This window comes from Ictidomys tridecemlineatus, chromosome 1 (genome assembly GCF_052094955.1).
Source record: "Ictidomys tridecemlineatus isolate mIctTri1 chromosome 1, mIctTri1.hap1, whole genome shotgun sequence".
NCBI lineage: Eukaryota > Metazoa > Chordata > Mammalia > Rodentia > Sciuridae > Ictidomys > Ictidomys tridecemlineatus.
The window spans coordinates 172,335,601-172,349,162 of NC_135477.1; the positions used below are offsets into that span (position 1 = coordinate 172,335,601).

A 13,562-nucleotide genomic window follows, 5' to 3' on the forward strand; every position below is an offset into this window, starting at 1 on the left:
ATCCAAATGCAGGATTTCACAGCTGTTCATTCTGTTTTAGTCAATTATGTAGATTAGCCCACCCCAGCCGAGCAAAAATACAGGCCTCCCCAAGGAGTTCTATTTAATATTCTCCCGATTGAAGGTCTCCCTCACCATTTTTTTTTCTTTTTTGCCATTTTGTCCTCTTCATTTACCTTCACAGGGGCCTTGAGCTTAAATTAAACTCTCCAAGACTCATGCATAATTGTTTCTAAAAGCTCTTTTATAAGTCCTCACACAGAGTCACATGCACTACTACGCTCAACTTTGTAATCACCCAAAAAAGTAAGATTGCTAGCAATCATGCTCCCATTTGATAAATCATGCATTTCAGATTAGAGCTATTTGTACTCTTCCACAGCTGTCTGGCCTTCTGTGACTCTTTGGTTTTCTGGAATCTTATCCCCTGCAAAGATACTGTGACCATTAAAGGGCTGCCTAGGTGTCTATCACAAATGCGGGCACTGTTATGAAAGATAACATCCTTAAATAGCAAGTCTGTGGGATCCGAACAGCAGCCTCTGATGAAATCTCATTTTGTGAACATATAAATCCTACTTAATCAAAAATATTAGTAGATAAATACATATCAACCTAAGTATTATTCTTCTGTTGTCAATCTCTTGTTTACCCCTCTCCCAAACTGCATTATTGGTTGTCTCATCTACAAATTGCATGTTCACATCAGTAGTGGGACTATCCCCACTTCTTCCTAAACTATGCCTGAAAGGAAGTGTAAGGCTCTGAGAAAATGCAATTGTTCTATTTTTTGACTCATCATCTAACAACTGAAATCTGACTTTGTATCACACTAAGAGATTGAACTGAATGAGAATCACCTTACAGAGTACGAATACAGGTAATGAAAGCTGGGACTCTGATTATTTCAGTAGTGATTTTTTTTTTCACAATTTAAAACAATATGCTGGGTACATTTTTAATTCCATTCATTAAAACATAACTATTATATTTTGTTTTGATGCATGACACATCAGAGACATAATATTTCAGAACACAAGACATTAGTTTTATACCAGTCTTTTTTTTTTTTTTAAAAGTGGCCAATGGATGTCAATTCACAGCTAGTTCCAATCTCAGCAGGGTCTCTTTTCTCTTCTTCCAAATATCATTTTAAAATGTAAACTGTACATGATGGATTGGTACTTTGCTCTGCCAGTCCCACCCTCTACCCCTAATTTCTGTACCACTAAATACTGGACTCTTTGGATCTCCAAATCTGGCTCTCTGGCTCTCTGGCTTCAGGGTAGATCTGGCCACTGGGAACAGAGCAGGAGTTTAAGGAAAATGAAATCCAGGGAACTGCTGCTCATCCTCCCTTCCTGTGGAACCCATTAGGGTTCCCTTGTCCAATCCTGCTCTTACCCGCTAAGACTGGAAGACCAGAGAGCTGATGACAACCTGTCCGGAAGGGGAGGGTGCTGTTTGTCTATTTGTAAATCACCCTTTTATTGCACACTCCTCAAATTATTCCATTTTCAGTGTGCCATCTGTTTCCTGTTGGGTTTCTGGCTGATAGAATACATTATAGAAATGTATTTTAAAATCTGAGGTTCTTACCAGTTAGACTGTCAAAAAAAAAAAAAAATAGAACCATTCAGGTCCAAGGTCCTTTGTCTTGGGAAATGGGGAGAAGGAAAGGAACATTCCCTCTACCCTAAACAAACTATCTCCTTCCTATTATTCTGGTTTCAGTTCATCATGGTTCACCTAAGAAGTCTCCCCCCTTGCTCTAGCTAAAGTAGCCCTCCCTGCCCTCCACTGGTCACTCCCTCGTCCTTTTTATTTCCTTCAGAATACCTATCCGTACCTAAAATGACCCTGTGCATGTATTTGTTAATTGTTATTTTCCGTCTTCCCTAGTAGACTCATGTCTGTCCAAGGCAGAGTTCTCCATAGCAGAATTTGAAGAATGTTGATTAAGGTTCACCATTTGGGAAAAGAAGAGGAATGAGGGGCTGGTCCTAGCATGGAAGTTCTGGCAAGAGTGCTGCCGTTGGAGTGAAACCTAGGATTACAGTGGCCCTTAAACAACCTCCCTTCCCACCACCTCATGCAATCTTCCAGGTGGCAGAGGAAAACTATGCCTGACCAATCCCTCTGTGTCTTTCTCTCTCTGACCATCTCTATAGAACACTTAACTGAATTCAGTGGGTGACATATTCTGTGGTCAGGCTCTGACCACAAAGTTCCCCTGCAGTACAAGGCTGCAACTATTATAACCTTAACCCCTGAAGTAAAATAGGTTTTACTGTTGCTACAGCTGCTGTTATTTTTTTAAACATGAAAAATAAATTACTTAGAGCTGTCTGCTGTCACATACCTACAACTCAGGACACATTTTTTACTTCAACAAAATCCATAAACAGCCTAGTCTCAAGGCTTGCTGCCACTCTAATCTCTAAAGGTAAGAATTTCCATTTAAATGATATATTTTTTTTTACTATTTAGAAATGAGGTAGTTTACATAAAATAGGTAGTAAATACGTGGGGAAATGCTTAACAGCATTAGAAACCACTAATTTGTATTAGAAATACACATTAAACCTTGACAATTGGTGTTTATATAATCAGCACAAAATTAAAGAAAGTATAGGATCAGGTACTATGTATTCTGCAGAGAAATAGATCCTTTTGCGCACACTGCTGGGGGGAGTGTAAATTGGTACAAACTTTGTGGAGGGTAATTTGACGACATTAAGCAAAACCACGGAATGTACAATCCTTTGATAATGAAATTCCACTTTAAGAGATTAGTGTGAAAACAAAATAATATAAATCTATATTACACAGACTGTTTCGGTCAGCTTTCCATGGCTCTGACAAAATACATAGTGTGCAGTTAGATTACTAAAAGTATACTAAAAGAAGCAAAGAAAATAGGATTGATTTTTGTTTTCTAATGTTTTTTGTAGTTTCCCTGTTTCTGCAATGAATGTGTACTGTTTGTCTCTGAGGAACGTTATAAAGACCATTTTCCCTGTCTGCTTCAATTTCTACCATGGCGCTCATTGCTACTAACTTATTTCATTTGCATAGCATTTATCCTCTGTAAAGGCTGGAAATGTTGCTCAGCATAACTGAGTCAAAGGGAGCCACTTCAATAAATTGCATGTGTCATTAAAATATCAGTAGACATATCATCACTTAATTATGGGTTCTCAAAGTAGAAGAGATGATTAAACGATTTCTATCCAAATATCTTTCTGAAGACTGAATTCCTTCCATAAGATCTCTATAATTATTGTTCTAATGAATCTATCCAGTGACTTGGAACTCACTCTCTCTGAAAGGAACCTAGTCCATCTTTGGAAAGCTATGATTATCAGATAATTTTTTCTATATTTAACAGCAGTTTCAATTTCTTTAATTGTAAATTATTTATTCATGTACTTTGTAGGTCCCCCCCCACTTTGTCCAGAGAATGTTTTGTTTCTCTTTCTTTTAGTAGTCCACTAGAGTTTTTGGTATTTTGTTTTCATTAAAGCTATCATTGACATTTTTTTTCCTACCCTGCTTTTATATCTGAAAAATCCTCTGTCTTAAGATAAAATATCTCACTAATTTGTTTTATGGTTTCATATTTTATACAAAATCCTTCAGTCCATCAGGAATTGAAGTTGACATATTGTGTGTGCTGGGGATGCAGGCTGGACTTTTCATGGAATCAGAAGGGTACCATCTTTCAGCAAACTGTCAATTTTTTAATAAGGTAATAAGTAGGGAATTTGATAAATTCTCATAATTACTGATAAGAATACAAATTGGACTATCTTTTATACAGGGTGACCTGGATCTCAGAAACATTTTGCATCATGGCCCTGCAGGTTTATATCTGGTAATTTTTAAAGTGAATTTAATTTAAAGGGCAAAATGTAGCACGTTGGTGTTCTCCACTGCCAGACTTGTAACGGGAGTGGTAGGCATGTGTCTGGCGGGCTGATACAAAACCATCCAGCACACAGGCGTGGGGGTCAAGACCATTTGAAAGAAGCCTGAGCAGTGAGCATCCCTGAGCTCTGGTCTTGATTTCGTCTCTTGCTGTGAGACTTTGAAACAGCATATATACAGGAGGAGTCAATATGACAAAGGTCCTATGGAACACTGGAGAATCACTTACCCAGGATTCTTAAGAAGCATGGCCAAAAGAATTGGACCAAAAAGCAAAGAGAAGGCTTTTCTTCTGAATTAGGGGAATCACTTCATTTCCCAGAAGCTTTGACTCATTTAAATGTGTGTGGTGGTGGGGTAGGGGTGGGGAGGGCAGGCGGGTCTCCGCAACCACAAACTGAAATACAGAGAGCTCCTGAAACTCAGAAGGAGTAAATCAGACAAACCAAAAAATTAGTTGTCAGGAAACAAACAAACAAATACATACTTTACTGACATTCTTTCAAAAATGCATCCGTAATGCAGGGTTGTTGAAAAACACAAAGAAAAAAAAAAAGAAAGAAAATTGCTTTGTACCCAAATGATGGCACATTCAGTTAGAAGCTAAGCTGCCTAAATAATGAATCCAGGCAGAATGAAATGAATCATAATACAAAGAAACTCGGACTCATCGTGAAGAAGGATTTCAAAGAAAACAGAAAAGGTTCACAAAAACAAAAGAATAAAAATATGTTGAAAGAGATACACAATTTATGATAAATGTCACTGAAATATTACTAGAGAACATCAGCAAAAAGACAGGGGTGAAGATAGTCATGTCTGATCCCTGGAAGAAAAAAGAAAGTTGATAATAGATATCAGAAGATAAAAGACATAGGACACTGTTTTCACATAGACAATCTCCTTTCATCCAGGCTGGGAAATGAGAAGGGAATGGGAAACTGAGACGATGGACATGATGTTCAAGAACAGCTACTTTGAACCCCAGCTTAGTCTCTGTCTTTTCTGTCTCTGTTTTTTTGTTTTTTTTTTTTTCTCTCAAGAAAAGAAATGAAAAGAAGAAGGCGGAAGGGCTCCATGGTGCAGTAAAATACTACTGGGTATTAAAACCTCAGAATTCATTGTTTCACACAGTTTGAATTTTTCCAACTGGAAAACCAAGTGAAGACCAAGAGGTATAATAACAGCCCCCATTATTATGGAGGGCCCCAGGGAGGTATGATGAGCTGCTTCCATTTTCTGCTGTGGACCAAGCAGGAAGTCATGGTCATAAGTCTAACATGAAGGACTTGGCGATTCAGTTTAAATAGAAAGATGACTTAGCTGATAGTGAGAGCTGTAAAACTAAGAAAATGGCTCTCCAGGGTAGGTGGCAGACTTCCCTTTCTGGAGTTGATGTGTCCAGATCAGGTTCCTCTGTCAAGGTGATGTAGTGGGGGCCACTCCTGCCAGGAGGGTGGTTTCTGAGATGGCTTGTACTTTCTGGTTCATGAAAACAGGAGCAAATGCTGAAATCTTCTGTAGCTTCAGCACACATTTGCTAATTTGACTTTTAATGGATTTGAGCTTAATAAAACAGACGATAACTTCAGAGGTTGCTAAATGTAATTACACATCTAAAGAGCTGCAATGCAGTTTATAAACATTCAAGTATTTCAACACATGCTTAGAGATGACAAGGGCAAGGTAAAGACACGACTCTGTCAGGTAATTATTAACAAAATGGTTTAGGAGTAGTCTCCAAAGCACTGGACGCAACATTACCTGTTGGTTGTAATTTTCATGCTCACGTGTCCCATTAGTTAAGGCATCTGTGGTGGTGTTACACCACAATGTTGCTAATGAGCAATTATTTCTAGAGTAATTATTTTTAAGTGATTAAGATGTATTGTACCACTGTGACACAACTGATTTTACATTTGTTTCCTCAATAGCATCCTTATCTTTCCCATACAACCCAACCCAAAGCTTATCAGGCTTTCTTTACCTGAGAGGAAAAAAATGATAATTTCACAATGAGCAACTATTTGTCATTCCTCAGGAAAATACAAGGCAACAAGCTAATGGTTATTATTTATTTATTTACATTTCATTGTGGGTGTATATACATACATAGTGTATGTGTATAAATATATATACTATGTATATATGTACAAATAGATACACCTGTGCATATATAGTATTTATATATGTACATACACATATGTATGTTTAGATATATGTATATATGTATGTATACATGTTTAGAACATGATGTAATGAAATACAGAGAAGCAAACCAACATACTGTCAGTGCATGTGTGACAACAGAAGCCAGATTCCATTCATCAGCAGGAATCCCTGGTGGAATACAGTCACATACCATGGTGGTCATCATGTTGTACCCTGAACATCTGGACTTGTTCATCCTGCACACCTCCGACTTTGTACCCTTTGACTTAAAGCTCCCCATTTCCTCCCCACCCCCATTTCTGGTAATCACTGTTTTATTCTCTGTTACTAGGGAATTAAAAATTAGTATACGTATTAAAATTGGGGTGTATACACTTATCATCTAAAATTTCCAAGTGTCCAAATTTTTTATAATTTGGATAATGAAAGTTAGAAAAGCATTAAGTTCCAGTGTTGTGTTTATAGCTGAATGACAGGAAGTAGACTACTGTGAATCTACTTTTAGAGAGCAGGACACTTGATAGGTAGCCCTGTCATAGGCATTTTATTAAGCTATTAAGATGCAGGGCTTGACTTCAATAACCTTACAAGCAAAGCCCAGACACAAGATAAACTGATCAGGAAGATAACAGCTGCTCTAATTGTTTTCTTGAATGTTCCTCGAAGGCCCATGTGTTGAAGGCTTGATCAGCAGACTACAACCCCACTGGGAGGTGTGGGGCCTTCGGGAAGGAGGTTAGATCACGGAGATGTGCCCTTGAAGGAGATATTAGAACCTGAGGTCCTCCTGCTCTCTTTCTCTCTTTCTTCCTGGTCATCATGAAATGATCGGGTCCCCTTGGCTTCATGTTCCTTCCATAATGTACCATGCTGCCTCAGGCTTAAAGCATCAGGGTCAAAGACCATGGAACCGACACTTCTGAAACCAAGGGCCAAAATAAAACCTTTATTCTTTATATATTGTTCATCTCAGATATTTTGTCACAGTGACAGAAAGCTGATGACAACAGCATTGTAACCCTGGATATCTTATTTAACCTCTTTGAGCCTCAATAGTAACAGCAGCACAGGAACAATAACAACATATACCAGTGAGTATGCATGTAAGGACTAAAACAACATCATAATACTTTGGCATGGACAATGTTTAGCCATGAAGGAAACTAATCATGCTTATGTTGATTTATATTTATTACTATTGGGTATCACACATTAAGTACCAATAATTTGTATATAAGATTTCTAGTCAAGAGGGCAATTACTGAAGCAGTCACTGCACAGGAAGTGAACTATACACTACGTGATACAGGGTAGCATGAAGCAGTATGAGAGAACTGGATCAGAGACAGAACAAGTTGGTATAATGAAAGGAGTAACTTGAGCAGTAACCAAATTTGGCAAAATTGGAACGGGTGAAAGGTAGATGATGGCAAACAGTGGTTGACTATACATTCCAGACAACCTAGTTTATGCATTATCTATTGAAATTTGCACAGCATGATTATAACACAGAACAAAGAATGCTACAGTTGTAGAGTAGTCTAATCCAAAAGTCAGAAAGTCATGCACCTATAGGATCAAATGTATGGCCTCTACAGAATGAGGATTAGCTTTAACATAAGACAGCAGGGAAGGGTGGGGACTGTGGTGAACTAAAGAAAACACATTCTATCTAAACAAGTGCTGTGTGAGTGTGTCCTTCAAGGGCTCATGTGTTGAAATTTAATCCCCAATACAAGGTAGTAAGAGCCTGAGAACTGAATTCAACTCATGGTCTTTGGAGATGGGGTTTTTCAGATGTGATTAGAATTAGATACATTCTAATTTATGAATGGAGCGCCTCCCCCACTGCCCATGATTGAATATAGGTGGCGTCTAAAGATTAAACAAAAAGAAGACCACCCACCTTAGACCAGAGCCAATGAGACAAAATGAAACTCTTTTATTAACTACCCAGTCTGTAGTATCAGAAAACAGACTGATACATCTCAGCATCCGCTTATTGTCTTGAGGGAAATAAGTATTCTGATACTTTTGATATTTTTAGAGATGACTAAGAGATATAAACTTGATGTGAGGCACTGGGTTCAATTCAGCACCACATATAAATAAATAAAGTAAAGGTTTAGCAACAACTAGAAAAAAAATATTTTTTAAAAAAAGAAATATGAACTTGAAATTGAGATACCCTAATTTGAAAAAGTCCTATGCCAAATACTTCAGTAATTGAATCTGTTCTGAGGGTGGATTTTAAGCAGCCCTTGATATGACCTGTGATTTCATAATTGATTAAAATTGGCCTCTGAGAAACTAAGTGGTTCACCTTAATTGACACAGAGTCAGTGGTGACCAAAGATGACTGTGCCCAACACCTACCTAAAGTTCACTGGGGGAGAAGGGTTTATCCAAGTCAGTAAGAAACCTTGAGCTCATGCAGAAAACCCCATCGGAGAGCTTCCAGTGCAGATATCATTTTAATAATGCATGTCCTTGAATTTTAGTTCATTTTTATTTTATCCTCAAAGTAAGCAGTGTAGGAGATGAAAGGACAAAAATATTTTATGAAGTGAGTGTGTTATTCCTCTTGTTGGTATTAGTTCAGTACAGAGGAAAGAATATTTCCTTGAATCATTCTGCCACTTGAGTCTTGGGCACAAACAGCAGTGTTCACCATTTCCCAACAGTGCAGCTTGAGGTGGTCATGTGATTGTCTTCAGAGAGGCAATAATGATTCCTGGCATACACAGTCAATATGAGGATAACATGGAATTGGATAGCCTGATGACATGCTCCCACTACCATCTGAGTGACAAGATCATAAAACTTTGTTTTAAAAACATTAAGAAAGTCAGTAAAGAAAAAAAAAATTGATTTAAGAATCAGGAAACAACGTTTTGATATAAGCATTTATGCTCAAGTTCCCTGGGAAGTGTAACATAAAAGCTCACCATGATAAAAGCCAGTTAAATTACTAATAGTCTACTTTCCTGTTCACATAATACAGGTAGGTAGATGATTTAGACCATGCTAAAGCAGAAATAAGTAAGGATGGATTACCTATGGTATTGTTGTAAATTGTTTTTATAATGCATTACATGAGAGAAGAGTTGTGAGTTAAAGTCAATATGCACAGTAAGGGACATGGGAGGAACTACTGTAAATTTTTCTCAGAAAATTGGTGAGTTGGAGAAATAAGCAAGATTTAAAACAGAACAGGAAGACTCCTCTAGATTCACAAATGCATATCCAAAGACACAGCATTAGCATTTTGGACAAGAGGTAAGGTGACATTTGGAACTCATCTCATATTTCAATCTGGACCTGGTATTTCCAAATCTTTGATACAGGGGATACTATAAATTCCTCTAAATTTCAGTTTCCCTTTCTGTAAAATGTGGATAAAAATGCCTATTTTATATCACTGCTTGCGAGAATTCAAACAAGACAATCTCAGGAAAAACTTAGAACAGTCACTTCCAAATCCTAAGAGTTCAATATTTGTTAACTGCTCCTATCATCATTGCTATAATCAATCTGAACACTCTGAGAGAGGTCAGGGGAAAAATTGGGAAATAGTCTTTAAATAAAAGAAAGAACGGAGCAGTAAAAACATAATTGCAAAAACATTGCTATTAGTCTTTTGACACATACTTGCATGACTAGCATGATGATATTTATAATGAAAGTATATTACTTTAAACAGGTCTAGAGTAGCAAATTCACAGTTATGCCTTCCTTTTACATAACTGACTGGAATGCTCTATCCAACAGGCCTCCATAGCAGGAGGGAACACAGGAAGTATACCTTGGACTTTCACCATAACAACTGTTCAAGTATCCTACAAAAACACAAAAGTAAAACACTCAACAACAATGAGCAATTTCTACAGATCTCACTGCACAGGATTTTAAGACTTCCTCTATTAATGTTTTGTTTTTAAAGAAGAGCTGCAAAACACAATGAAAGATGTAGCACTTCCACCCTCAGATTCATTTGAAAATAATCAAAGATTAGTAATTCAAGTTTCTTAATTTTGGAAAACACAATTTTATATTTAAAGCATAGTCACTGTAACATTTTATTTAAGTAGATGTTGAACTGCTACTACTGATAAGACTGGTGTATCAGTGATGAAATGGAATTAAAATGTCATTTTATCTATCTGTCTGAAGAACTATGCCAGGTGCTTCACAATAAGTCATATGCAGAATAATGCTTTATAGGGGCCACAGGATGAATTTAACCAACTCTTTCAAATGGCCAGCGCATAGTTTTGAACTGTGAGACTGAATTCCTTTTAGAGTGAGATGGGTTCTCCAGTTGCTCTAAGTTCCCACTCTTTACATTAGACTGTTCCAGATTCTCTCCACTCGGTAATGAAACAAGCCCCTTTAGTGTCTGGGTCTATGACCTTTACTCACAGATGCTTGACCTGCCCCAGAGCAAATATTAGCTATTCAAGAGTGACACCAAATCAAGGCTTAAATACAATGATCCAATCTTTGCCCTTTTTCATAGAAACTTATGTTGAAATAAGACTAACACCATTTAAACTATGAGCTTATTCCATTTTGGTGTAAAATAACTCCTTTGCAAGTCAAATGGATGGATCTATTATCTAACTGTGCACTGAACAATCAATTAAGGTAAATAGGAGTGCCCTCAAGAGAACTCAAAGAGATGACATGCAGGCACTTACATGCTGAGAGTTATATCCATGCGCTCTGGAGGCCAATTTGGGGATGTGCCACCAAATCTATACAAGGGTTCATGCTTTTAAACTCTTTATTAACATAGAACCTTTTAAAACTTTTTATTGAAACAACCTGAGTAACAGCACCCACATGAGGATGGAATATGCAATGTACATTATTATAGAATGACATTGTATAGGGGCCAAACTTTTGGACCACAGCACACTAGATAACCCTCTCCATTTCCCCTTCACCAGTACCCCTCCCCAAAGGGAGCCACTCTTAGGATTTCTGCTCCTGCAGATTAGTTTTTTTCTGTTTTTTACTTCATATAATAGCAATACTAGAGTATGCTTCTCTTTTGTCTGGCTTTTGTTGCTCAATAATGCCTTTGAGATACATGCTTATTTTTATGGGGAGGAAGATATCACAGGCCCACAGACAAAGACTATCTGATAACATGTCCAAAATGCCCCAAGAAGATGTGCTTAGAGGGACCCATTCTACACTGTTTTGTATGTGAGAGGGCATGAAAGAAATTAAAGCATAAGAAAATTCATAGACATAACACAAAACAATATTAACGATGCATCTTTCTCAAGGCTGTTTTCTCTTTCAACATTTAACACTTTTAAATTCTTTACTGTTCAGATTTCCAATGAGCATCACACATTATTTCGATATCTAGAAACAAAAATTATGTCCATTAAAAGTATGGGCTAGGCAAAAGGAGAGAGAAAGAGGGAGTGGAGGGAGGAAATTTCTGAACAGATTCTTAGAAGATTGTGAATAGAGATTCCAGCACTTTTTCAGACATGCATTGTCTGTTTTTTTAAACAACAATTCTACTATAATGCCGACAATTATGCTGCATGCCTTATTAGTCCATAAAACCTACAGATATGCGACATCGACTAATACTATACTAAGCTAATATGTGAGCAACGTTTCTTGACTACCAAAGATGTGTTGAATCTAAGCTTACAGACAGATTTTTTCCTTCTGTAACACAGGAGCTATAGCTCAGAAAACAATCACTCATACATTATGAATCTTCAAACAGAAAGAGTGACACTTTGTCAATTATAATGTCATGTGATCAAAGAAAATGAAGGCAGAAGAAGCAATAGAGAATAGATATAATTTCAGGAGTCCAATAGGCCTAGATCCAATATTCATCTCTACCATTGACAGCTGTGTGACTTTAGGCACAGGATTTAATGCTCCTGAGATTTGTTTTTCTCTATGTAAAAAATGCCCACCTCTTAGAGTGAAAGCATGCGAAGCATTTGTTATAGTATCTGGCACAAAATAACTACTCAGTGTGAGTTAAAATGAAAGATTGACAAATAAATAAATGAGAAATAAACATGTGATGAATATCATGAGCAAAAATATATGTTCTGTGTCCATTTGGGGGATGCATTTGTAATGATGCATCCACTCTAGGGCATCATCTCTACCACCAGGACACTGAGGCATCCCTTTCGCTGGCCAGTGGCCATGTTGAAAGCTTAGTGGAAATGAAGCCATGCTATCCTCCATGGGAGTTGTAAATAACAGCACCAGGGATCTCCTTGCCAGGAGAGAGTTCGTGGGCAGGTGCCCATTCCTAGTGCTGAGCAATCTGCCTGCATCATTGCATGCAGGGCTCACTGCCCTGGGGACCCTTGGATTCCAGGATGGCAACCTCCTAGTGACCACTCCCTGGGTCAGAGTGCACAGATTTCCCAGGCACTGACACTCATTCTTCTCTCCCCTGCCACTGCACTCCCTTTTAATTTCTCTCCTCTTTGTTGATCCCAGAGTCCCCCTCTAGCCCTATGACATGTTTCCCCATCTGTTCACGCAGATGGTGCTATCCAACGAAGTCAAAAGCCCAGTGTCCCTAAATCGCTCTTAATTCAGTTGGTTCTCTTAACCTCAGAGCAGTAGGAAAAATAAATAAGGAATCAGAAGCCACGTTTTGAAGCACGGAGATGCCATGGCCCATATAAGGAATACACTTGTGTTCAGTACCTGACTTGAGGTAAATGCTGTCTGCACAGGGAACCCCTTCCCTCAACTCCAAACTGGGCTGCAATAGTTGACAGCACCAGGAATACATCCTTCCCTAGCCTCAGACCTCTGCAGGAAGCAACTATGGTAAGGATCCGACGTCAACTTGGCTCTGCAGGTGTTACACTATTCCACCCATGAGTACAGAAATTTGCCAAGATGAGATAGCTCTTTGCAATTAAAGAAGGTTGTCATTTAATTATAGGAATTTTGTTTTTAGAATTTTAAAATACCACGGAGGAGGAAGTTGAATCAACTATTCCATTTATGATGGGAAAAGGAAAACAATAACAACAACAACAACAAAAACCCCAAAGACACACAGAAGCCTGAGTATCCCATTGAAACCACAAAACCTCCAGAAAGGAAAAGTAGACCAGAACTATACTTTCTAAGATGTCTGTCATTTTGTCGATAAAATAAATATTAAAACTTGTTCGGGGACCCAGGCTTAATTGAGCCTCTCTGGTGATTTCAGAACTTGAAGTTCCCCAAATCAGAATGTCTGTTAATTCAGATTATTTGGGGCCTGGCCTCTCAGAGTAATGCATCCATTTTTCTTCTGTTTAGAAGCTCACTTTCACACTGGGGTTGATTTCTCACCTCTGTTCTTTCAGGGGTATCTCTGTCCAGCCCAGACCTCCCATGCAGTGGACACAGTTCTCCTTCTCCAAGGTAACTTAAATGAAGACCAAGTTGTGGATAAT

The 13,562-nt window shown here is 38.0% G+C and overlaps 1 protein-coding gene across 5 annotated transcripts in view; it reads right to left on the reverse strand.

The window, feature by feature from the left end:
• Nucleotides 1-13,562, reverse strand: part of Gabrb2 (gamma-aminobutyric acid type A receptor subunit beta2) — a 232,748-nt gene that overhangs the window by 118,707 nt on the left and 100,479 nt on the right. The gene's annotated exons all lie outside the window — the stretch shown is intronic.